At 43.4% G+C, this 27,463-nt stretch overlaps 1 long non-coding RNA gene across 1 annotated transcript in view; it reads left to right on the top strand.

Annotated features, from left to right (window-relative positions):
* LOC137217939 (uncharacterized) overlaps nucleotides 1-27,463 on the top strand; it is a 346,194-nt gene that overhangs the window by 255,276 nt on the left and 63,455 nt on the right. The window lies entirely within an intron of this gene.

Below are 27,463 nucleotides of genomic sequence, written 5' to 3'. Positions count from 1 at the left end.
AGACTCGTCCAGCTAGTCTCTCATTGGTTCTCCCTATTCCTGTTCATTTTCCGCAGAATTTGCAAACTGGGCCAAACAGGAGGTTAAAGGCACTGACTCTCCAAGTGGGGAGAGTGTTAGTAAAGCGTCTGGAATGTTGCACCCGAGTACCAGGGGACGAAAACTGAGACACATTTGAACACGTTTCCCGATCACACGGTGGATCATACTCTGGGTTCCACATGCATGTTTTAGCTGAAGGAAGAATCCCTTAAACCTGGAGAGTTGAGAACCATGGAATGGGTACCATGCAATATGACTTCAAAGGGTCTGCATTTGCTCACCGAACCTCACCAATCCTATCACTGCTGCGTTTATGCCACTGTAAACATGCTTGATTCTCTTTCGGAGACATATAAATCCATAGGTTTTAAGATTCTTACTAGTCAGGTATATTTTTAGGCGTTTAATATGGGGTGTTGAGTCCACTTCGTTGAGAAAGCAGTAGCTCTTGTCTATTACATATTTGGCTTATGGAAAGGTATCTGTGCTAATTTAAATCTCTGGTTTTATGCAGCACCCCAACTCACCTTTCCCCTTAAGCAAGCATAAGTTGCTTTTTTGCATTTGAGACCCTGTTCTGTTTTGTAATTCACTTCCTGTGTAGCCAAGCTTACATTCCGTGTATTAGTGATATCTTATGATGTTTCTTTTTCGGTGTGACTTATTTCACTTAGAATCATCGTACCTGAATCCACTCATTATCCTGCTATGGGCCTGATGACATAGATTTCATTGCTGAGTGATATTGCATTGTACGTAAGTACCACAACTTCTTTATCCATTTTTCGCTTTCTGCGATATTGAACTTGTACCGTAAATGAGGTTCTTGTAAACAGAGCCGTCCCAAACTTTGGGGTGGCTGTGTCTTTTTGATTTTAATTTCCCTAAGCTATCGGACCATAAGTGGAAGTGCCCTAGGCTCTGTTGCTTTGTTTTTTAGATGTTTCAGGAAACACCATACACTTCTCCAGAGTGGCTGGTGGCAAATTACATCACGCCCATCAGCATAACAAGGCTCCCAGTTCTCCATGGCCTGTCCTGCCTTTCTGGATTTTACACTTTTTTCAGATGGCCCTTTTGACCGGGGGGCAGTGAGACTTCATTGTAGTGCAGATTTCCTTTGCAAGCTTGCTTGGTTGGCCAAAAAGGGCGTATGCGTTTTTTCCTGAATATATTCAGGAATATATTCAGGAAAAAACGCATACGCCCTTTTTGGCCAAGTGCATCATTGTGGACGTTCTGCCTCTTTTCCTATGCTTTACATGCAATTCCAGTCTACCTCCTGAAATCGGTTTCCTGCAATTCTGCCCCGCTTTCAAGTCCTCTTGGCAGCCTTACTTCAATATATTTTTGGATGATAGCTGTCATTTATAACTCTGCAGGTGTGTAAATTACAGGGCCCCTGAGCTCCTTTCTTCAACTCGCTTTCTTGTGAGCTGGCCGCAACACCGCAGGATTCCTTCAGGCCCTAGTGTGGTTCCGGCATGGCTCGCTGAGCCTTTGGTTAATTCCTCTTCCTGTTGGGAAATGAGCGTTAAATTTGCCCGTCCAGACTCCTCCAGCTAGTCTCTCATTGGTTCTCCCTATTCCTGTTCATTTTCCGCAGAAATTGCAAACTGGGCCAAACAGGAGGTTTAAGGCACTGACTCTCCAAGTGGGGAGAGTGTTAGTAAAGCGTCTGGAATGTTGCACCCGAGTACCAGGGGACGAAATCTGAGACACATTTGAACATGTTTCCCGATCACACGGTGGATCATCCTCTGGGTTCCACATGCATGTTTTAGCTGAAGGAAGAATCCCTTAAACCTGGAGAGTTGAGAACCATGGAATGGGTACCATGCAATATGACTTCAAAGGGTCTGCATTTGCTCACCGAACCTCACCAATCCTATCACTGCTGCGTTTATGCCGCTGTACACATGCTTGATTCTCTTTCGGAGACATATAAATCCATAGGTTTTAAGATTCTTACTAGTCAGGTATATTCTTAGGCGTTTAATATGGGGTGTTGAGTCCACTTCGTTGAGCAAGCAGTAGCTCTTGTCTATTACATATTTGTCTTATGGAAAGGTATCTGTGTTAATTTCAATCTCTGGTTTTATGCAGCACCCCAACTCACCTTTCCCCTTAAGCAAGCATTAGTTGGTTTTCTGCATTTGAGACCGTTTTCTGTTTTCTAATTCTGTTCCTGTGTAGCCAAGCTTACATTCCGTGTATTAGTGATATCTTATGATGTTTCTTTTTCTGTGTGACTTATTTCACTTAGAATCATCGTACCTGAATCCACTCATTATCCTGCTATGGGCCTGATGACATAGATTTCATTGCTGAGTGATATTGCATTGTACGTTAGTACCACAACTTCTTTATCCATTTTTCGCTTTCTGTGATATTGAACTTGTACCGTAAATGAGGTTCTTGTAAACAGAACCGTCCCAAATTTTGTGGTGGCTGTGTCTGTTTGATTTTAATTTCCCTAAGCTATAGGACCATAAGTGGAAGTACCCTAGGCTCTGTTGCTTTGTTTTTTAGATGTTTCAGGAATCACCATACACTTCTGCAGAGTGGCTGTTGGCAATTTACATCCCGCCCATCAGCCTAACTAGGCTCCCAGTTCTCCATGGCCTGTTCTGCCATTCTGGATTTTACACTTTTTTCAGATGGCCCTTTTGACCGGGGGGCAGTGAGACTTCATTGTAGTGCAGATTTCCTCTACAAGCTTGCTTGGTTGGCCAAAAAGGGCGTATGTGTTTTTTCCTGAATATATTCAGGAAAAAACGTATACGCCCTTTTTGGCCAAGTGCATCATTGTGGACGTTCTGACTTTTCCTATGCTTTACATCCAATTCCAGTCTACCTCCTGAAATCAGTTTCCTGCAATTCTGCTCCACTTTCAAGTCCTCTTGGCAGCCTTACTTCAATATATTTTTGGACGATAGCTGTCATTTAGAACTCTGCAGGTTTGTGAATTACAGTGCCCCTGAGCTCCTTTCTTCAACTCGCTTTCTCGTGAGCTGGCCGCAACAGTGCAGGATTGCTTCAGGCTCTAGTTTGGTACTGGCATGGCACGCTGAGGCTTTGGTTAATTCCTCTTCCTGGTGGGAAATGAGAGTTAAATTTGCCCGTCCAGACTCGTTCAGCTAGTCTCTCATTGGTTCTCCCTATTCCTGTTCATTTTCCGCAGAATTTGCAAACTGGGCCAAACAGGAGGTTAAAGGCACTGACTCTCCAAGTGGGGAGAGTGTTAGTAAAGCGTCTGGAATGTTGCACCCGAGTACCAGGGGACGAAAACTGAGACACATTTGAACACGTTTCCCGATCACACGGTGGATCATACTCTGGGTTCCACATGCATGTTTTAGCTGAAGGAAGAATCCCTTAAACCTGGAGAGTTGAGAACCATGGAATGGGTACCATGCAATATGACTTCAAAGGGTCTGCATTTGCTCACCGAACCTCACCAATCCTATCACTGCTGCGTTTATGCCACTGTAAACATGCTTGATTCTCTTTCGGAGACATATAAATCCATAGGTTTTAAGATTCTTACTAGTCAGGTATATTTTTAGGCGTTTAATATGGGGTGTTGAGTCCACTTCGTTGAGAAAGCAGTAGCTCTTGTCTATTACATATTTGGCTTATGGAAAGGTATCTGTGCTAATTTAAATCTCTGGTTTTATGCAGCACCCCAACTCACCTTTCCCCTTAAGCAAGCATAAGTTGCTTTTTTGCATTTGAGACCCTGTTCTGTTTTGTAATTCACTTCCTGTGTAGCCAAGCTTACATTCCGTGTATTAGTGATATCTTATGATGTTTCTTTTTCGGTGTGACTTATTTCACTTAGAATCATCGTACCTGAATCCACTCATTATCCTGCTATGGGCCTGATGACATAGATTTCATTGCTGAGTGATATTGCATTGTACGTAAGTACCACAACTTCTTTATCCATTTTTCGCTTTCTGCGATATTGAACTTGTACCGTAAATGAGGTTCTTGTAAACAGAGCCGTCCCAAACTTTGGGGTGGCTGTGTCTTTTTGATTTTAATTTCCCTAAGCTATCGGACCATAAGTGGAAGTGCCCTAGGCTCTGTTGCTTTGTTTTTTAGATGTTTCAGGAAACACCATACACTTCTCCAGAGTGGCTGGTGGCAAATTACATCACGCCCATCAGCATAACAAGGCTCCCAGTTCTCCATGGCCTGTCCTGCCTTTCTGGATTTTACACTTTTTTCAGATGGCCCTTTTGACCGGGGGGCAGTGAGACTTCATTGTAGTGCAGATTTCCTTTGCAAGCTTGCTTGGTTGGCCAAAAAGGGCGTATGCGTTTTTTCCTGAATATATTCAGGAATATATTCAGGAAAAAACGCATACGCCCTTTTTGGCCAAGTGCATCATTGTGGACGTTCTGCCTCTTTTCCTATGCTTTACATGCAATTCCAGTCTACCTCCTGAAATCGGTTTCCTGCAATTCTGCCCCGCTTTCAAGTCCTCTTGGCAGCCTTACTTCAATATATTTTTGGATGATAGCTGTCATTTATAACTCTGCAGGTGTGTAAATTACAGGGCCCCTGAGCTCCTTTCTTCAACTCGCTTTCTTGTGAGCTGGCCGCAACACCGCAGGATTCCTTCAGGCCCTAGTGTGGTTCCGGCATGGCTCGCTGAGCCTTTGGTTAATTCCTCTTCCTGTTGGGAAATGAGCGTTAAATTTGCCCGTCCAGACTCCTCCAGCTAGTCTCTCATTGGTTCTCCCTATTCCTGTTCATTTTCCGCAGAAATTGCAAACTGGGCCAAACAGGAGGTTTAAGGCACTGACTCTCCAAGTGGGGAGAGTGTTAGTAAAGCGTCTGGAATGTTGCACCCGAGTACCAGGGGACGAAATCTGAGACACATTTGAACATGTTTCCCGATCACACGGTGGATCATCCTCTGGGTTCCACATGCATGTTTTAGCTGAAGGAAGAATCCCTTAAACCTGGAGAGTTGAGAACCATGGAATGGGTACCATGCAATATGACTTCAAAGGGTCTGCATTTGCTCACCGAACCTCACCAATCCTATCACTGCTGCGTTTATGCCGCTGTACACATGCTTGATTCTCTTTCGGAGACATATAAATCCATAGGTTTTAAGATTCTTACTAGTCAGGTATATTCTTAGGCGTTTAATATGGGGTGTTGAGTCCACTTCGTTGAGCAAGCAGTAGCTCTTGTCTATTACATATTTGTCTTATGGAAAGGTATCTGTGTTAATTTCAATCTCTGGTTTTATGCAGCACCCCAACTCACCTTTCCCCTTAAGCAAGCATTAGTTGGTTTTCTGCATTTGAGACCGTTTTCTGTTTTCTAATTCTGTTCCTGTGTAGCCAAGCTTACATTCCGTGTATTAGTGATATCTTATGATGTTTCTTTTTCTGTGTGACTTATTTCACTTAGAATCATCGTACCTGAATCCACTCATTATCCTGCTATGGGCCTGATGACATAGATTTCATTGCTGAGTGATATTGCATTGTACGTTAGTACCACAACTTCTTTATCCATTTTTCGCTTTCTGTGATATTGAACTTGTACCGTAAATGAGGTTCTTGTAAACAGAACCGTCCCAAATTTTGTGGTGGCTGTGTCTGTTTGATTTTAATTTCCCTAAGCTATAGGACCATAAGTGGAAGTACCCTAGGCTCTGTTGCTTTGTTTTTTAGATGTTTCAGGAATCACCATACACTTCTGCAGAGTGGCTGTTGGCAATTTACATCCCGCCCATCAGCCTAACTAGGCTCCCAGTTCTCCATGGCCTGTTCTGCCATTCTGGATTTTACACTTTTTTCAGATGGCCCTTTTGACCGGGGGGCAGTGAGACTTCATTGTAGTGCAGATTTCCTCTACAAGCTTGCTTGGTTGGCCAAAAAGGGCGTATGTGTTTTTTCCTGAATATATTCAGGAAAAAACGTATACGCCCTTTTTGGCCAAGTGCATCATTGTGGACGTTCTGACTTTTCCTATGCTTTACATCCAATTCCAGTCTACCTCCTGAAATCAGTTTCCTGCAATTCTGCTCCGCTTTCAAGTCCTCTTGGCAGCCTTACTTCAATATATTTTTGGACGATAGCTGTCATTTAGAACTCTGCAGGTTTGTGAATTACAGTGCCCCTGAGCTCCTTTCTTCAACTCGCTTTCTCGTGAGCTGGCCGCAACAGTGCAGGATTGCTTCAGGCTCTAGTTTGGTACTGGCATGGCACGCTGAGGCTTTGGTTAATTCCTCTTCCTGGTGGGAAATGAGAGTTAAATTTGCCCGTCCAGACACCTCCAGCTAGTCTCTCATGTGTTCTCCCTATTCCTGTTCATTTTCTGCAGAAATTGCAAACTGTGCCAAACAGGAGGTTAAAGGCACTGACTCTCCAAGTGGGGAGAGTGTTAGTAAAGCGTCTGGAATGTTGCACCCGAGTACCAGGGGACGAAAACTGAGACACATTTGAACACGTTTCCCGATCACACGGTGGATCATACTCTGGGTTCCACATGCATGTTTTAGCTGAAGGAAGAATCCCTTAAACCTGGAGAGTTGAGACCCATGGAATGGGTACCATGCAATATGACTTCAAAGGGTCTGCATTTGCTCACCGAACCTCACCAATCCTATCACTGCTGCGTTTATGCCGCTGTACACACGCTTGATTCTCTTTCGGAGACATATAAATCCATAGGTTTTAAGATTCTTACTAGTCAGGTATATTCTTAGGCGTTTAATATGCGGTGTTGAGTCCACTTCGGTGAGCAAGCAGTAGCTCTTGTCTATTACATATTTGGCTTATGGAAAGGTATCTGTGCTAATTTCAATCTCTGGTTTTATGCAGCACCCCAACTCACCTTTCCCCTTAAGCAAGCATAAGTTGGTTTTCTACATTTGAGACCCTATTCTGTTTTGTAATTCAGTTCTTGTGTAGCCAAGTTTACATTCCGTGTATTAGTGATATCTTATGATGTTTCTTTTTCTGTGTCACATATTTCACTTAGAATCATCGTACCTGAATCCACTCATTATGCTGCTATGGGCCTGATGACAGAGATTTTATTGCTGAGTGATATTGCATTGTACGTTAGTACCACAACTTCTTTATCCATTTTTCGCTTTCTGCGATATTGAACTTGTACCGTAAACGAGGTTCTTGTAAACAGAGCTGTCCCAAACTTTGGGGTGGCTGTGTCTTTTTGATTTTAATTTCCCTAAGCTATAGGACCATAAGTGGAAGTGCCCTAGGCTCTGTTGCTTTGTTTTTTAGATGTTTCAGGAAACACCATACACTTCTCCAGAGTGGCTGTTGGCAATTTACATCCCGCCCATCAGCATAAGAAGGCTCCCAGTTCTCCATGGCCTGTCCTGCCTTTCTGGATTTTACACTTTTTTCAGATGGCCCTTTTGACCGGGGGGCAGTGAGACTTCATTGTAGTGCAGATTTCATTTGCAAGCTTGCTTGGTTGGCCAAAAAGGGCGTATGCGTTTTTTCCTGAATATATTCAGGAAAAAACGCATACGCCCTTTTTGGCCAAGTGCATCATTGTGGATGTTCTGCCTCTTTTCCTATGCTTTACATGCAATTCCAGTTTACTTCCTGAAATCGGTTTCCTGCAATTCTGCCCCGCTTTCAATTCCTCTTGGCAGCCTTACTTCAATATATTTTTGTACAATAGCTGTCATTTATAACTCTGCAGGTTTGTGAATTACAGGGCCCCTGAGCTCCTTTCTTCAACTCGCTTTCTTGTGAGCTGGCCGCAACACCGCAGGATTGCTTCAGGCCCTAGTGTGACTCCGGCATGGCACGCTGAGCCTTTGGTTAATTCCTCTTCCTGGTGGGAAATGAGAGTTAAATTTGTCCATCCAGACACCTCCAGCTAGTCTCTCATTGGTTCTCCCTATTCCTGTTCATTTTCCGCAGAAATTGCAAACTGTGCCAAACAGGAGGTTAAAGGCACTGACTCTCCAAGAGGGGAGAGTGTTAGTAAAGCGTCTGGAATGTTGCACCCGAGTACCAGGGGACGAAAACTGAGACACATTTGAACACGTTTCCCGATCACACGGTGGATCATACTCTGGGTTCCACATGCATGTTTTAGCTGAAGGAAGAATCCCTTAAACCTGGAGAGTTGAGACCCATGGAACGGGTACCATGCAATATGACTTCAAAGAGTCTGCATTTGCTCACCGAACCTCACCAATCCTATCACTGCTGCGTTCATGCCGCTGTACACACTCTTGATTCGCATTCAGAGACATATAAATCCATAGGTTTTAAGATTCTTACCAGTCAGGTATATTCTTAGGCGTTTAATATGTGGTGTTGAGTGTCCTTCGTTGAGCAAGGAGTAGCTCTTGTCTATTACATATTTGGCTTATGGAAAGGTATCTGTGTTAATTTCAATCTCTGGTTTTATGCAGCACCCCACCTCACCTTTCCCCTTAAGCAAGCATAAGTTTGTTTTCTACATTTGAGACCCTATTCTGTTTTGTAATTCAGTTCCTGTGTAGCCAAGTTTACATTCCGTGTATTAGTGATATCTTATGATGTTTCTTTTTCTGTGTGACTTATTTCACTTAGAATCATCGTAGGTGAATCCACTCATTATGCTGCTACTGGCCTGATGACATAGATTTCATTGCTGAGTGATATTGCATTGTACGTAAGTACCACAACTTCTTTATCCATTTTTGCTTTCTGCGATATTGAACTTGTACCGTAAATGAGGTTCTTGTAAACAGAGCCGTCCCAAACTTTGGGGTGGCTGTGTCTTTTTGATTTTAATTTCCCTAAGCTATAGGACCATAAGTAGAAGTGCCCTAGGCTCTGTTGCTTTGTTTTATAGATGCTTCAGGAAACACCATACACTTCTCCAGAGTGGCTGTTGGCAATTTACATCCCGCCCATCAGCATAACAAGGCTCCCAGTTCTCCATGGCCTGTCCTGCCTTTCTGGATTTTACACTTTTTTCAGATGGCCCTTTTGAATGGGGAGCAGTGAGACTTCATTGTAGTGCAGATTTCCATTGCAAGCTTGCTTGGTTGGCCAAAAAGGGCGTATGCGTTTTTTCCTGAATATATTCAGGAAATATTCAGGAAATATATTCAGGAATATATTCAGGAAAAAACGCCTACGCCCTTTTTGGCTAAGTGCATCATTGTGGACGTTCTGCCTCTTTTCCTAGGCTTTACATGCAATTCCCCTCTGCCTCCTGAAATTGGTTTCCTACAATTCTGCCTCGCTTTCAAGTCCTCTTGGCAGCCTTACTTCAATATATTTTTGGACGATAGCTGTCATTTATAACTCTGAAGGTTTGTGAAATACAGTGCCCCTGAGCTCCTTTCTTCAACTCGCTTTCTTGTGAGCTGGCCGCAACACCGCAGGATTGCTTCAGGCCCTAGTGTGGTTCCGGCACGGCACGCTGAGCCTTTGGTTAATTCCTCTTCCGGGTGGGCAATGAGAGTTAAATTTGCCCATCCAGACACCTCCAGCTAGTCTCTCATTGGTTCTCCCTATTCCTATTCATCTTACGCAGAAATTGCAAACTGGGCCAAACAGGAGGTTAAAGGCACTGACTCTCCAAGTGGGGAGAGTGTTAGGAAAGCGTCTGGAATGTTGCACCCGAGTACCAGGGGACGAAAACTGAGACACATTTGAACACGTTTCCCGATCACACGTTGGATCATACACGGGGTTCCACATACATGTTTTAGCTGAAGGAAGAATCCCTTAAACCTGGAGAGTTGAGACCCATGGAATGTGTACCATGCAATATGACTTCAAAGGGTCTGCATTTGCTCACCGAACCTCACCAATCCTATCACTGCTGCGTTTATGCCGCTGTGCACACGCTTGATTCTCTTTCGGAGACATATAAATCCATAGGTTTTAAGATTCTTACTAGTCAGGTATATTCTTAGGCGTTTAATATGGGGTGTTGAGTCCACTTCGTTGAGCAAGCAGTAGCTCTTGTCTATTACATATTTGGCTTATGGAAAGGTATCTGTGTTAATTTCAATCTCTGGTTTTATGCAGCACCCCACCTCACCTTTCCCCTTAAGCAAGCATAAGTTGGTTTTATACATTTGAGACCCTATTCTGTTTTGTAATTCAGTTCCTGTGTAGCCAAGTTTACATTCCGTGTATTAGTGATATCTTATGATGTTTCTTTTTCTGTGTGATTTATTTCACTTAGAATCATCGTACCTGAATCCACTCATTATGCTGCTACGGGCATGATGACATAGATTTCATTGCTGAGTGATATTGAATTGTACGTAAGTACCACAACTTCTTTATCCATTTTTGCTTTCTGCGATATTGAAGTTGTACCGTAAATGAGGTTCTTGTAAACAGAGCCGTCCCAAACTTTGGGGTGGCTGTGTCTTTTTGATTTTAATTTCCCTAAGCTATAGGACCATAAGTAGAAATGTCCTAGGGTCTGTTGCTTTGTTTTTTAGATGTTTCAGGAAACAGCATACACTTCTCCAGAGTGGCTGTTGGCAATTTACATCCCGCCCATCAGCATAAGAAGGCTCCCAGTTCTCCATGGGCTGTCCTGCCTTTCTGGATTTTACACTTTTTTCAGATGGCCCTTTTGACCGTGGAGCAGTGAGACTTCATTGTAGTGCAGATTTCCTTTGCAAGCTTGCTTGGTTGACCAAAAAGGGTGTATGCGTATTTTCCTGAATATATTCAGGAAAAAACGCATACGCCCTTTTTGGCCAAGTGCATCATTGTGGACGTTCTGCCTCTTTTCCTATGCTTTACATGAAATTCTACTCTACCTCCTGAAATCAGTTTCCTGCAATTCTGCCCAACTTTCAAGTCCTCTTGGCTGCCTTACTTCAATATATTTTTTGACGATAGCTGTCATTTATAACTCTGCAGGTTTGTGAATTACAGTGCCCCTGAGCTCCTTTCTTCAACTCTCTTTCTTGTGAGCTGGCCGCAACACCGCAGGATTGCTTCAGGCCCTAGTGTGGTTCCGGCATGGCACGCTGAGCCTTTGTTTAATTCCTCTTCTTGGTGGGAAATGAGAGTTAAATTTGCCCGTCCAGACACCTCCAGCTAGTCTCTCATTGGTTCTCCCTATTCCTGTTCATTTTCCGCAGAAATTGCAAACTGGGCCAAACAGGAGGTTAAAGGCACTGACTCTCCAAGTGGGGAGAGTGTTAGTAAAGCGTCTGGAATGTTGCACCCAAGTACCAGGGAACGAAAACTGAGACACATTTGAACACGTTTCCCAATCACACGGTGGATCATACTCTGGGTTCCACATGCATGTTTTAACTGAAGGAAGAATCCCTTAAACCTGGAGAGTTGAGAACCATGGAATGGGTACCATGCAATATGACTTCAAAGGGTCTGCATTTGCTCACCGAACCTCACCAATCCTATCACTGCTGCTTTTATGTCACTGTACACACGCTGGATTCTCTTTTGGAGACATATAAATCCATAGGTTTTAAGATTCTTACTAGTCAGGTATATTCTTAGGCGTTTAATATGGGGTGTTGAGTCCACTTCGTTGAGCAAGCAGTAGCTCTTGTCTATTACATATTTGGCTTATGGAAAGGTATCTGTGTTAATTTCAATCTCTGGTTTTATGCAGCACCCCAACTCACCTTTCCCCTTAAGCAAGCATAAGTTGGTTTTCTACATTTGAGACCCTATTCTGTTTTGTAATTCAGTTCCTGTGTAGCCAAGTTTACATTCCGTGTATTAGTGATATCTTATGATGTTTCTTTTTCTGTGTGACTTATTTCACTTAGAATCATCGTACCTGAATCCACTCATTATGCTGCTACTGGCCTGATGACATAGATTTCATTGCTGAGTGATATTGCATTGTACGTAAGTACCACAACTTCTTTATCCATTTTTCGCTTTCTGCGATATTGAACTTGTACCGTAAACGAGGATCTTGTAAACAGAGCCGTCCCAAACTTTGGGGTGGCTGTGTCTTTTTGATTTTAATTTCCCTAAGCTATAGGACCATAAGTGGAAGTGCCCTAGGCTCTGTTGCTTTGTTTTTTAGATGTTTCAGGAAACACCATACACTTCTCCAGAGTGGCTGTTGGCAATTTACATCCCGCCCATCAGTCTAACTAGGCTCCCAGTTCTCCATGGCCTGTCCTGCCTTTCTGGATTTTACACTTTTTTCAGATGGCCCTTTTGACCGGGGGGCAGTGAGACTTCATTGTAGTGCAGATTTCCTTTACAAGCTTGCTTGGTTGGCCAAAAAGGGCGTATGCGTTTTTTCCTGAATATATTCAGGAAAAAACGCATACGCCCTTTTTGGCCAAGTGCATCATTGTGGACGTTCTGCCTCTTTTCCTATGCTTTACATGCAATTCCAGTCTACCTCCTGAAATCGGTTTCCTGCAATTCTGCCCCGCTTTCAAGTCCTCTTGGCAGCCTTACTTCAATATATTTTTGGATGATAGCTGTCATTTATAACTCTGCAGGTGTGTGAATTACAGGGCCCCTGAGCTCCTTTCTTCAACTCGCTTTCTTGTGAGCTGGCCGCAACACCGCAGGATTCCTTCAGGCCCTAGTGTGGTTCCGGCATGGCTCGCTGAGCCTTTGGTTAATTCCTCTTCCTGTTGGGAAATGAGCGTTAAATTTGCCCGTCGAGACTCCTCCAGCTAGTCTCTCATTGGTTCTCCCTATTCCTGTTCATTTTCCGCAGAAATTGCAAACTGGGCCAAACAGGAGGTTTAAGGCACTGACTCTCCAAGTGGGGAGAGTGTTAGTAAAGCGTCTGGAATGTTGCACCCGAGTACCAGGGGACGAAAACTGAGACACATTTGAACATGTTTCCCGATCACACGGTGGATCATCCTCTGGGTTCCACATGCATGTTTTAGCTGAAGGAAGAATCCCTTAAACCTGGAGAGTTGAGAACCATGGAATGGGTACCATGCAATATGACTTCAAAGGGTCTGCATTTGCTCACCGAACCTCACCAATCCTATCACTGCTGCGTTTATGCCGCTGTACACATGCTTGATTCTCTTTCGGAGACATATAAATCCATAGGTTTTAAGATTCTTACTAGTCAGGTATATTCTTAGGCGTTTAATATGGGGTGTTGAGTCCACTTCGTTGAGCAAGCAGTAGCTCTTGTCTATTACATATTTGTCTTATGGAAAGGTATCTGTGTTAATTTCAATCTCTGGTTTTATGCAGCACCCCAACTCACCTTTCCCCTTAAGCAAGCAATAGTTGGTTTTCTGCATTTGAGACCGTTTTCTGTTTTCTAATTCCGTTCCTGTGTAGCCAAGCTTACATTCCGTGTATTAGTGATATCTTATGATGTTTCTTTTTCTGTGTGACTTATTTCACTTAGAATCATCGTACCTGAATCCACTCATTATCCTGCTATGGGCCTGATGACATAGATTTCATTGCTGAGTGATTTTGCATTGTACGTAAGTACCACAACTTCTTTATCCATTTTTCGCTTTCTGTGATATTGAACTTGTACCGTAAATGAGGTTCTTGTAAACAGAGCCGTCCCAAATTTTGTGGTGGCTGTGTCTGTTTGATTTTAATTTCCCTAAGCTATAGGACCATAAGTGGAAGTACCCTAGGCTCTGTTGCTTTGTTTTTTAGATGTTTCAGGAATCACCATACACTTCTGCAGAGTGGCTGTTGGCAATTTACATCCCGCCCATCAGCCTAACTACGCTCCCAGTTCTCCATGGCCTGTCCTGCCATTCTGGATTTTACACTTTTTCCAGATGGCCCTTTTGACCGGGGGGCAGTGAGACTTCATTGTAGTGCAGATTTCCTCTACAAGCTTGCTTGGTTGGCCAAAAAGGGCGTATGTGTTTTTTCCTGAATATATTCAGGAAAAAACGTATACGCCCTTTTTGGCCAAGTGCATCATTGTGGACGTTCTGACTCTTTTCCTATGCTTTACATCCAATTCCAGTCTACCTCCTGAAATCAGTTTCCTGCAATTCTGCTCCGCTTTCAAGTCCTCTTGGCAGCCTTACTTCAATATATTTTTGGACGATAGCTGTCATTTAGAACTCTGCAGGTTTGTGAATTACAGTGCCCCTGAGCTGCTTTCTTCAACTCGCTTTCTCGTGAGCTGGCCGCAACAGTGCAGGATTGCTTCAGGCTCTAGTTTGGTACTGCAATGGCACGCTGAGGCTTTGGTTAATTCCTCTTCCTGGTGGGAAATGAGAGTTAAATTTGCCCGTCCAGACACCTCCATCTAGTCTCTCATTGGTTCTCCCTATTCCTGTTCATTTTCTGCAGAAATTGCAAACTGTGCCAAACAGGAGGTTAAAGGCACTGACTCTCCAAGTGGGGAGAGTGTTAGTAAAGCGTCTGGAATGTTGCATCCGAGTACCAGGGGACGAAAACTGAGACACATTTGAACACGTTTCCCGATCACACGGTGGATCATACTCTGGGTTCCACATGCATGTTTTAGCTGAAGGAAGAATCCCTTAAACCTGGAGAGTTGAGACCCATGGAATGGGTACCATGCAATATGACTTCAAAGGGTCTGCATTTGCTCACCGAACCTCAACAATCCTTTGTCTGCTGCGTTTATGCCGCTGTACACACGCTAGATTCTCTTTCGGAGACATATAAATCCATAGGTTTTAAGATTCTTACTAGTCAGGTATATTCTTAGGCGTTTAATATGCGGTGTTGAGTCCACTTCGTTGAGCAAGCAGTAGCTCTTGTCTATTACATATTTGGCTTATGGAAAGGTATCTGTGCTAATTTCAATCTCTGGTTTTATGCAGCACCCCAACTCACCTTTCCCCTTAAGCAAGCATAAGTTGGTGTTCTACATTTGAGACCCTATTCTGTTTTGTAATTCAGTTCTTGTGTAGCCAAGTTTACATTCCGTGTATTAGTGATATCTTATGATGTTTCTTTTTCTGTGTCACATATTTCACTTAGAATCATCGTACCTGAATCCACTCATTATGCTGCTATGGGCCTGATGACAGAGATTTCATTGCTGAGTGATATTGCATTGTACGTTAGTACCACAACTTCTTTATCCATTTTTCGCTTTCTGCGATATTGAACTTGTACCGTAAAAGAGGTTCTTGTAAACAGAGCCATCCCAAACTTTGGGGTGGCTGTGTCTTTTTGATTTTAATTTCCCTAAGCTATAGGACCATAAGTTGAAGGGCCCTAGGCTCTGTTGCTTTGTTTTTTAGATGTTTCAGGAAACACCATACACTTCTCCAGAGTGGCTGTTGGCAATTTACATCCCGCCCATCAGCATAAGAAGGCTCCCAGTTCTCCATGGCCTGTCCTGCCTTTCTGGATTTTACACTTTTTTCAGATGGCCCTTTTGACCGGGGGGCAGTGAGACTTCATTGTAGTGCAGATTTCATTTGCAAGCTTGCTTGGTTGGCCAAAAAGGGCGTATGCGTTTTTTCCTGAATATATTCAGGAAAAAACGCATACGCCCTTTTTGGCCAAGTGCATCATTGTGGATGTTCTGCCTCTTTTCCTATGCTTTACATGCAATTCCAGTTTACTTCCTGAAATCGGTTTCCTGCAATTCTGCCCCGCTTTCAAGTCCTCTTGGCAGCCTTACTTCAATATATTTTTGTACAATAGCTGTCATTTATAACTCTGCAGGTTTGTGAATTACAGGGCCCCTGAGCTCCTTTCTTCAACTCGCTTTCTTGTGAGCTGGCCGCAACACCGCAGGATTGCTTCAGGCCCTAGTGTGGTTCCGGCATGGCACGCTGAGCCTTTGGTTAATTCCTCTTCCTGGTGGGAAATGAGAGTTAAATTTGCCCATCCAGACACCTCCAGCTAGTCTCTCATTGGTTCTCCCTATTCCTGTTCATTTTCCGCAGAAATTGCAAACTGTGCCAAACAGGAGGTTAAAGGCACTGACTCTCCAAGAGGGGAGAGTGTTAGTAAAGCATCTGGAATGTTTCACCCGAGTACCAGGGGACGAAAACTGAGACACATTTGAACACGTTTCCCGATCACACGGTGGATCATACTCTGGGTTCCACATGCATGTTTTAGCTGAAGGAAAAATCCCTTAAACCTGGAGAGTTGAGACCCATGGAATGGGTACCGTGCAATATGACTTCAAAGGGTCTGCATTTGCTCACCGAACCTCACCAATCCTATCACTGCTGCGTTTATGCCGCTGTACACACGCTTGATTCTCTTTTGGAGACATATAAATCCATAGGTTTTAAGATTCTTACTAGTCAGGTATATTCTTAGGCGTTTAATATGGGGTGTTGAGTCCACTTCGTTGAGCCAGGAGTAGCTCTTGTCTATTACATATTTGGCTTATGGAAAGGTATCTGTGTTAATTTCCATCTCTGGTTTTATGCAGCACCCCAACTCACCTTTCCCCTTAAGCAAGCATAAGTTGGTGTTCTACATTTGAGACCCTATTCTGATTTGTAATTCAGTTCCTGTGTAGCCAAGTTTACATTCCGTGTATTAGTGATATCTTATGATGTTTCTTTTTCTGTGTGACTTATTTCACTTAGAATTATCGTACCTGAATCCACTCATTATGCTGCTACTGGCCTGATGACATAGATTTCATTGCTGAGTGATATTGCACTGTACGTTAGTACCAAAACTTCTTTATCCATTTTTCGCATTCTGCGATATTGAACTTGTACCGTAAACGAGGTTCTTGTAAACAGAGCTGTCCCAAACTTTGGGGTGGCTGTGTTTTTGATTTTAATTTCCCTAATCTATAGGACCATAATTGGAAGTGCCCTAGGCTCTGTTGCTTTGTTTTTTAGATGTTTCAGGAAACACCATACACTTCTCCAGAGTGGCTGTTGGCAATTTACATCACGCCCATCAGCATAACAAGGCTCCTATTTCTGCATGGCGTGTCCTGCCTTTCTGGATTTTACACTTTTTTCAGATGGCCCTTTTGACCTGGGGGCAGTGAGACTTCATTGTAGTGCAGATTTCCTTTGCAAGCTTGCTTGGTTGGCCAAAAAGTGCGTATGCATTTTTTCCTGAATATATTCAGGAAAAAACGCATACGCCCTTTTTGGTCAAGTGCATCATTGTAGATGTTCTGCCTCTTTCCCTATGCTTTACATGCAATTCCTCTCTACCTCCTGAAATCGGTTTCCTGCAATTCTGCCCCACTTTCAATTCTTCTTGGCAGCCTTACTTCAATATATTTTTGGACGATAGCTGTCATTTATAACTCTGCAGGTTTGTGAATTACAGTGCCCCTGAGCTCCTTTCTTCAATTCGCTTTCTTGTGAGCTGGCCGCAACACCGCAGGATTGCTTCAGGCCTTAGTGTGGTTCCGGCATGGCACGCATAGCCTTTGGTTAATTCCACTTCCTACTGGGAAATGAGAGTTAAATTTGACCATCCAGACACCTCCAGCTATTCTCTCATTGGTTCTCCCTATTCCTTTTCATTTTCCGCAGAATTTGCAAACTGGGCCAAACAGGAGTTTAAAGGCACTGACTCTCCAAGTGGGGAGAGTGTTAGTAAAGCATCTGGAATGTGGCACCCGAGTACCAGGGGACGAAAACTTAGACACATTTGAACATGTTTCCCGATCACATGGTGGATCATACTCTGGGTTCCACATGCATGTTTTAGCTGAAGGAAGAATCCCTTAAACCTGGAGAGTTGAGACCCATGGAACGGGTACCATGCAATATGACTTCAAAGAGTCTGCATTTGCTCACCGAACCTCACCAATCCTATCACTGCTGCGTTCATGCCGCTGTACACACTCTTGATTCGCATTCAGAGACATATAAATCCATAGGTTTTAAGATTCTTACTAGTCAGGTATATTCTTAGTTGTTTAATATGTGGTGTTGAGTGTCCTTCGTTGAGCAAGGAGTAGCTCTTGTCTATTACATATTTGGCTTATGGAAAGGTATCTGTGTTAATTTCAATCTCTGGTTTTATGCAGCACCCCACCTCACCTTTCCCCTTAAGCAAGCATAAGTTGGTTTTCTACATTTGAGACCCTATTCTGATTTGTAATTCAGTTCCTGTGTAGCCAAGTTTACATTCCGTGTATTAGTGATATCTTATGATGTTTCTTTTTCTGTGTGACTTATTTCACTTAGAATTATCGTACCTGAATCCACTCATTATGCTGCTACTGGCCTGATGACATAGATTTCATTGCTGAGTGATATTGCACTGTACGTTAGTACCAAAACTTCTTTATCCATTTTTCGCATTCTGCGATATTGAACTTGTACCGTAAACGAGGTTCTTGTAAACAGAGCCGTCCCAAACTTTGGGCTGGCTCTGTCTTTTTGATTTTAATTTCCCTAATCTATAGGACCATAATTGGAAGTGCCCTAGGCTCTGTTGCTTTGTTTTTTAGATGTTTCAGGAAACACCATACACTTCTCCAGAGTGGCTGTTGGCAATTTACATCACGCCCATCAGCATAACAAGGCTCCCATTTCTGCATGGCGTGTCCTGCCTTTCTGGATTTTACACTTTTTTCAGATGGCCCTTTTGACCTGGGGGCAGTGAGACTTCATTGTAGTGCAGATTTCCTTTGCAAGCTTGCTTGGTTGGCCAAAAAGTGCGTATGCATTTTTTCCTGAATATATTCAGGAAAAAACGCATACGCCCTTTTTGGTCAAGTGCATCATTGTAGATGTTCTGCCTCTTTCCCTATGCTTTACATGCAATTCCACTCTACCTCCTGAAATCGGTTTCCTGCAATTCTGCCCCACTTTCAATTCTTCTTGGCAGCCTTACTTCAATATATTTTTGGACGATAGCTGTCATTTATAACTCTGCAGGTTTGTGAATTACAGTGCCCCTGAGCTCCTTTCTTCAATTCGCTTTCTTGTGAGCTGGCCGCAACACCGCAGGATTGCTTCAGGCCTTAGTGTGGTTCCGGCATGGCACGCATAGCCTTTGGTTAATTCCACTTCCTACTGGGAAATGAGAGTTAAATTTGACCATCCAGACACCTCCAGCTAGTCTCTCATTGGTTCTCCCTATTCCTGTTCATTTTCCGCAGAATTTGCAAACTGGGCCAAACAGGAGTTTAAAGGCACTGACTCTCCAAGTGGGGAGAGTGTTAGTAAAGCATCTGGAATGTGGCACCCGAGTACCAGGGGACGAAAACTTAGACACATTTGAACATGTTTCCCGATCACACGGTGGATCATACTCTGGGTTCCACATGCATGTTTTAGCTGAAGGAAGAATCCCTTAAACCTGGAGAGTTGAGACCCATGGAACGGGTACCATGCAATATGACTTCAAAGAGTCTGCATTTGCTCACCGAACCTCACCAATCCTATCACTGCTGCGTTCATGCCGCTGTACACACTCTTGATTCGCATTCAGAGACATATAAATCCATAGGTTTTAAGATTCTTACTAGTCAGGTATATTCTTAGGCGTTTAATATGTGGTGTTGAGTGTCCTTCGTTGAGCAAGGAGTAGCTCTTGTCTATTACATATTTGGCTTATGGAAAGGTATCTGTGTTCATTTCAATCTCTGGTTTTATGCAGCACCCCACCTCACCTTTCCCCTTAAGCAAGCATAAGTTGGTTTTCCACATTTGAGACCCTATTCTGTTTTGTAATTCAGTTCCTGTGTAGCCAAGATTACATTCCGTGTATTAGTGATATCTTATGATGTTTCTTTTTCTGTGTGACTTATTTCACTTAGAATCATCGTAGGTGAATCCACTCATTATGCTGCTACTGGCCTGATGACATAGATTTCATTGCTGAGTGATATTGCATTGTACGTAAGTACCACAACTTCTTTATCCATTTTTGCTTTCTGCGATATTGAACTTGTACCGTAAATGAGGTTCTTGTAAACAGAGCCGTCCCAAACTTTGGGGTGGCTGTGTCTTTTTGATTTTAATTTCCCTAAGCTATAGGACCATAAGTAGAATTGCCCTAGGCTCTGTTGCTTTGTTTTATAGATGCTTCAGGAAACACCATACACTTCTCCAGAGTGGCTGTTGGCAATTTACATCCCGCCCATCAGCATAACAAGGCTCCCAGTTCTCCATGGCCTGTCCTGCCTTTCTGGATTTTACACTTTTTTCAGATGGCCCTTTTGAATGGGGAGCAGTGAGACTTCATTGTAGTGCAGATTTCCATTGCAAGCTTGCTTGGTTGGCCAAAAAGGGCGTATGCGTTTTTTCCTGAATATATTCAGGAAAAAACGCATACACACTTTTTGGCTAAGTGCATCATTGTGGACGTTCTGCCTCTTTTCCTAGGCTTTACATGCAATTCCCCTCTGCCTCCTGAAATTGGTTTCCTACAATTCTGCCTCGCTTTCAAGTCCTCTTGGCAGCCTTACTTCAATATATTTTTGGACGATAGCTGTCATTTATAACTATGCAGGTTTGTGAAATACAGTGCCCCTGAGCTCCTTTCTTCAACTCGCTTTCTTGTGAGCTGGCCGCAACACCGCAGGATTGCTTCAGGCCCTAGTGTGGTTCCGGCACGGCACGCTGAGCCTTTGGTTAATTCCTCTTCCGGGTGGGCAATGAGAGTTAAATTTGCCCATCCAGACACCTCCAGCTAGTATCTCATTGGTTCTCCCTTTTCCTATTCATCTTACGCAGAAATTGCAAACTGGGCCAAACAGGAGGTTAAAGGCACTGACTCTCCAAGTGGGGAGAGTGTTAGGAAAGCGTCTGGAATGTTGCACCCGAGTACCAGGGGACGAAAACTGAGACACATTTGAACACGTTTCCCGATCACACGTTGGATCATACTCGGGGTTCCACATACATGTTTTAGCTGAAGGAAGAATCCCTTAAACCTGGAGAGTTGAGACCCATGGAATGTGTACCATGCAATATGACTTCAAAGGGTCTGCATTTGCTCACCGAACCTCACCAATCCAATCACTGCTGCGTTTATGCCGCTGTGCACACACTTGATTCTCTTTCGGAGACATATAAATCCATAGGTTTTAAGATTCTTACTAGTCAGGTATATTCTTAGGCGTTTAATATGGGGTGTTGAGTCCACTTCGTTGAGCAAGCAGTAGCTCTTGTCTATTACATATTTGGCTTATGGAAAGGTATCTGTGTTAATTTCAATCTCTGGTTTTATGCAGCACCCCACCTCACCTTTCCCCTTAAGCAAGCATAAGTTGGTTTTATACATTTGAGACCCTATTCTGTTTTGTAATTCAGTTCCTGTGTAGCCAAGTTTACATTCCGTGTATTAGTGATATCTTATGATGTTTCTTTTTCTGTGTGATTTATTTCACTTAGAATCATCGTACCTGAATCCACTCATTATGCTGCTACGGGCCTGATGACATAGATTTCATTGCTGAGTGATATTGAATTGTACGTAAGTACCACAACTTCTTTATCCATTTTTGCTTTCTGCGATATTGAAGTTGTACCGTAAATGAGGTTCTTGTAAACAGAGCCGTCCCAAACTTTGGGGTGGCTGTGTCTTTTTGATTTTAATTTCCCTAAGCTATAGGACCATAAGTAGAAATGCCCTAGGGTCTGTTGCTTTGTTTTTTAGATGTTTCAGGAAACAGCATACACTTCTCCAGAGTGGCTGTTGGAAATTTACATCCCGCCCATCAGCATAAGAAGGCTCCCAGTTCTCCATGGCCTGTCCTGCCTTTCTGGATTTTACACTTTTTTCAGATGGCCCTTTTGACCGTGGAGCAGTGAGACTTCATTGTAGTGCAGATTTCCTTTGCAAGCTTGCTTGGTTGACCAAAAAGGGTGTATGCGTATTTTCCTGAATATATTCAGGAAAAAACGCATATGAACTTTTTGGCCAAGTGCATCATTGTGGACGTCCTGCCTCTTTTCCTATGCTTTACATGCAATTCCAGTCTACCTCCTGAAATCGGTTTCCTGCAATTCTGCCACACTTTCAAGTCATCTTGACAGCCTTACTTCAATATATTTTTGGACGATAGCTGTCATGTATAACTCTGCAGGTTTGTGAATTACAGGGCCCCTGAGCTCCTTTCTTCAACTCGCTTTCTTGTTAGCTGGCCGCAACACTGCAGGATTGCTTCAGGCCCTAGTGTGGTTCTGGCATGGCACACTGAGCCTTTGGTTAATTCCTCTTCCTGGTGGGAAATGAGAGTTATATTTTCCCGTCCAGACACCTCCAGCTAGTCTCTCATTGGTTCTCCCTATTCCTGTTCATTTTCCACAGAAATTGCAAACTGGGCCAAACAGGAGGTTAAAGGCACTGACTCTCCAAGTGGGGAGAGTGTTAGTAAAGCGTCTGGAATGTTGCACCCGAGTACCAGGGGGCGAAAACTGAGACACATTGGAACACGTTTCCCGATCACACGGTGGATCATACTCTGGGTTCCACATGCATGTTTTAGCTGAAGGAAGAATCCTTTAATCCAGGAGAGTTGAGAACCATGGAATGGGTACCATGCAATATGACTTCAAAGGGTCTGCATTTGCTCACCGAACCTCACCAATCCTATCACTGCTGCGTTTATCCCGCTGTACACACGCTTGATTCTCTTTCAGAGACATATAAATCCATAGGTTTTAAGATTCTTACTAGTCAGGTATATTCTTAGGCGTTTAATATGGGGTGTTGTGTCCACTTCGTTGAGCAAGCAGTAGCTCTTGTCTATTACATATTTGGCTTATGGAAAGGTATCTGTGCTAATTTCAATCTCTGGTTTTATGCAGCACCCCAACTCACCTTTCCCCTTAAGCAAGCATAAGTTGGTTTTCTACATTTGAGACCCTATTCTGTTTTGTAATTCAGTTCCTGTGTAGCCAAGTTTACATTCCGTTTATTAGTGATACCTTATGATGTTTCTTTTTCTGTTTGACTTATTTCTCTTAGAATCATCGCACCTAAATCCACTCATTATGCTGCTACTGGCCTGATGACATAGATTTCATTGCTGAGTGATATTCCATTGTACGTAAGTACCACAACTTCTTTATCCATTTTTCGCTTTCTGCGATATTGAACTTGTACCGTAAACTAGGTTCTTGTAAACAGAGCCGTCTCAAACTTTGGGGTGGCTGTGTCTTTTTGATTTTAATTTCCCTAATCTATAGGACCATAAGTGGAAGTGCCCTAGGCTCTGTTGCTTGTTTTTTAGATGTTTCAGGAAACACCATACACTTCTCCAGAGTGGCTGTTGGCAATTTACATCCCGCCCATCAGCATAAGAAGGCTCCCAGTTCTCCATGGCCTGTCCTGCCTTTCTGGATTTTACACTTTTTTCAGATGGCCCTTTTGACCGGGGGGCAGTGAGACTTCATTGTAGTGCAGATTTCCTTTGCAAGCTTGCTTGGTTGGCCAAAAAGGGCGTATGCGTTTTTTCCTGAATATATTCAGGAAAAAACGCATACGCCCTTTTTGGCCAAGTGCATCATTGTGGACGTTCTGCCTCTTTTCCTATGCTTTACATGCAATTCCAGTCTACCTCCTGAAATCGGTTTCCTGCAATTCTGCCCCGCTTTCAAGTCCTCTTGGCAGCCTTACTTCAATATATTTTTGGATGATAGCTGTCATTTAGAACTCTGCAGGTGTGTGAATTACAGGGCCCTTGAGCTCCTTTCTTCAACTCGCTTTCTTGTGAGCTGGCCGCAACACCGCAGGATTGCTTCAGGCCCTAGTGTGATTCCGGCATGGCTCGCTGAGCCTTTGGTTAATTCCTCTTCCTGTTGGGAAATGAGAGTTAAATTTGCCCGTCCAGACACCTCCAGCTAGTCTCTCATTGGTTCTCCCTATTCCTGTTCATTTTCCGCAGAAATTGCAAACTGGGCCAAACAGGAGGTTAAAGGCACTGACTCTCCAAGTGGGGAGAGTGTTAGTAAAGCGTCTGGAATGTTGCACCCGAGTACCAGGGGACGAAAACTGAGACACATTTGAACACGTTTCCCGATCACACGGTGGATCATACTCTGGGTTCCACATGCATGTTTTAGCTGAAGGAAGAATCCCTTAAACCTGGAGAGTTGAGAACCATGGAATGGGTACCATGCAATATGACTTCAAAGGGTCTGCATTTGCTCACCGAACCTCACCAATCCTATCACTGCTGCGTTTATGCCACTGTCCACACGCTTGATTCTCTTTCGAAGACATATAAATCCATAGGTTTTAAGATTCTTACTAGTCAGGTATATTCTTAGGCGTTTAATATGGGGTGTTGAGTCCACTTCATTGAGCAAGCAGTAGCTCTTGTCTATTACATATTTGGCTTATGGAAAGGTATCTGTGCTAATTTCAATCTCTGGTTTTATGCAGCACCCCAACTCACCTTTCCCCTTAAGCAAGCATAAGTTGGTTTTCTACATTTGAGACCCTATTCTGTTTTGTAATTCAGTTCCTGTGTAGCCAAGTTTACATTCCGTGTATTAGTGATATCTTATGATGTTTCTTTTTCTGTGTGACTTATTTCACTTAGAATCATCGTACCTGAATCCACTCATTATGCTGCTACTGACCTGATGACATAGATTTCATTGCTGAGTGATATTGCATTGTACGTAAGTACCACAACTTCTTTATCCATTTTTCGCTTTCTGCGATATTGAACTTGTACCGTAAATGAGGTTCTTGTAAACAGAGCCGTCCCAAACTTACTGGTGGCTGTGTCTTTTTGATTTTAATTTCCCTAATCTATAGGACCATAAGTGGAAGTGCCCTAGGCTCTGGTGCTTTGTTTTTTAGATGTTTCAGGAAACACCATACACTTCTCCAGAGTGGCTGTTGGCAATTTACATCATGCCCATCAGCATAACAAGGCTCCCAGTTCTCCATGGCCTGTCCTGCCTTTCTGGATTTTACACTTTTTTCAGATGGCCCTTTTGACCGGGGGGCAGTGAGACTTCATTGTAGTGCAGATTTCCTTTGCAAGCTTGCTTGGTTGGCCAAAAAGTGCGTATGCGTTTTTTCCTGAATATATTCAGGAAAAAACGCATACGCCCGTTTTGGCCAAGTGCATCATTGTGGACGTTTTGCCTCTTTTCCTATGCTTTACATGCAATTCCAGTCTACCTCCTGAAATCGGTTTCCTGCAATTCTGCCCCGCTTTCAAGTCCTCTTGGCAGCCTTACTTCAATATATTTTTGGACGATAGCTGTCATTTAGAACTCTGCAGGTGTGTGAATTACAGGGCCCCTGAGCTCCTTTCTTCAACTCGCTTTCTTGTGATCTGGACACAACACCGCAGGATTGCTTCAGGCTATAGTGTGGTTCCGGCATGGCTCGCTGAGCCTTTGGTTAATTCCTCTTCTTGGTGGGAAATGAGAGTTAAATTTCCCCGTCCAGACACCTCCATCTAGTCTCTCATTGGTTCTCCCTATTCCTGTTCATTTTCCACAGAAATTGCAAACTGGGCCAAACAGGAGGTTAAAGGCACTGACTCTCCAAGTGGGGAGAGTGTTAGTAAAGCGTCTGGAATGTTGCACCCGAGTACAAGGGGGCGAAAACTGAGACACATTTGAACACGTTTCCCGATCACACGGTGGATCATACTCTGGGTTCCACATGCATGTTTTAGCTGAAGGAAGAATCCCTTAAACCTGGAGAGTTGAGAACCATGGAATGGGTACCATGCAATATGACTTCAAAGGGTCTGCATTTGCTCACCGAACCTCACCAATCCTATCACTGCTGCGTTTATGCCGCTGTACACACGCTTGATTCTCCTTCGGAGACATATAAATCCATAGGTTTTAAGATTCTTACTAGTCAGGTATATTCTTAGGCGTTTAATATGGGGTGTTGAGTCCACTTCGTGGAGCAAGCAGTAGCTCTTGTCTATTACATATTTGGCTTATGGAAAGGTATCTGTGGTAATTTCAAACTCTGGTTTTATGCAGCCCCCCAACTCACCTTTCCCCTTAAGCAAGCATAAGTTGGTTTTCTACATTTGAGACCCTATTCTGTTTTGTAATTCAGTTCCTGTGTAGCCAAGATTACATTCCGTGTATTAGTGATATTTTATGATGTTTCTTTTTCTGTGTGACTTATTTCACTTAGAATCATTGTACCTGAATCCACTCATTATGCTGCTACTGGCCTGATGACATAGATTTCATTGCTGAGTGATATTGCATTGTACGTAAGTACCACAACTTCTTTATCCATTTTTCGCTTTCTGCGATATTGAACTTGTACCGTAAACGAGGTTCTTGTAAACAGAGCCGTCCCAAACTTTGGGGTGGCTGTGTCTTTTTGATTTTAATTTCCCTAAGCTATAAGACCATAAGTGGAAGTGCCCTAGGCTCTGTTGCTTTGTTTTTTAGATGTTTCAGGAAACACCATACACTTCTCCAGAGTGGCTGTTGGCAATTTACATCCCACCCATCAGCCTAACTAGGCTCCCACTTCTCCATGGCCTGTCCTGCCTTTCTGGATTTTACACTTTTTTCAGATGGCCCTTTTGACCGGGGGGCAGTGAGACTTCATTGTAGTGCAGATTTCCTTTGCAAGCTTGCTTGGTTGGCCAAAAAGGGCGTATGCGCTTTTTCCTGAATATATTCAGGAAAAAAAGAATACGCCCTTTTTGGCCAAGTGCATCATTGTGGACGTTCTGCCTCTTTTCCTATGCTTTACATGCAATTCCAGTCTACCTCCTGAAATCGGTTTCCTGCAATTCTGCCCCGCTTTAAAGTCCTCTTGGCAGCCTTACTTCAATATATTTTTGGACGATAGCTGTCATTTATAACTCTGCAGGTTTGTGAATTACAGTGCCCCTGAGCTCCTTTCTTCAACTCGCTTTCTTGTGAGCTGGCCGCAACACCGCAGGATTGCTTCAGGCCCTAGTGTGGTTCCGGCATGGCTCGCTGAGCCTTTGGTTAATTCCTCCTCCTGGTGGGAAATGAGAGTTAAATTTGCCCGGCCAGACACCTCCAGCTAGTCTCTCATTGGTTCTCCCTATTCCTTTTCATTTTCCGCAGAAATTGCCAACTGGGCCAAACAGGAGGTTAAAGGCACTGACTCTCCAAGTGGGGAGAGTGTTAGTAAAGCATCTGGAATGTTGCACCCGAGTACCAGGGGACGAAAACTGAGACACATTTGAACACGTTTCCCGATCACACGGTGGATCATACTCTGGGTTCCACATGCATGTTTTAGCTGAAGGAAGAATACCTTAAACCTGGAGAGTTGAGACCCATGGTATGGGTACCATGCAATATGAATTCAAAGGGTCTGCATTTGCTCACCGAACCTCACCATTCCTATCACTGCTGCGTTTATGCCGCTGTACACACGCTTGATTCCCTTTCGGAGACATATCAATCCATAGGTTTTAAGATTCTTACTAGTCAGGTATATTCTTAGGCGTTTAATATGGGGTGTTGAGTCCACTTCGTTGAGCAAGCAGTAGCTCTTGTCTATTACGTATTTGGCTTATGGAAAGGTATCTGTGCTAATTTCAATCTCTGGTTTTATGC

Source organism: Pseudorca crassidens, assembly GCF_039906515.1.
Source record: "Pseudorca crassidens isolate mPseCra1 chromosome 1 unlocalized genomic scaffold, mPseCra1.hap1 SUPER_1_unloc_8, whole genome shotgun sequence".
Classification (NCBI taxonomy): Eukaryota; Metazoa; Chordata; class Mammalia; order Artiodactyla; family Delphinidae; genus Pseudorca; species Pseudorca crassidens.
Note: the sequence above shows the minus strand (reverse complement) of the source record. Positions and strands in the feature narration are given on the sequence as shown.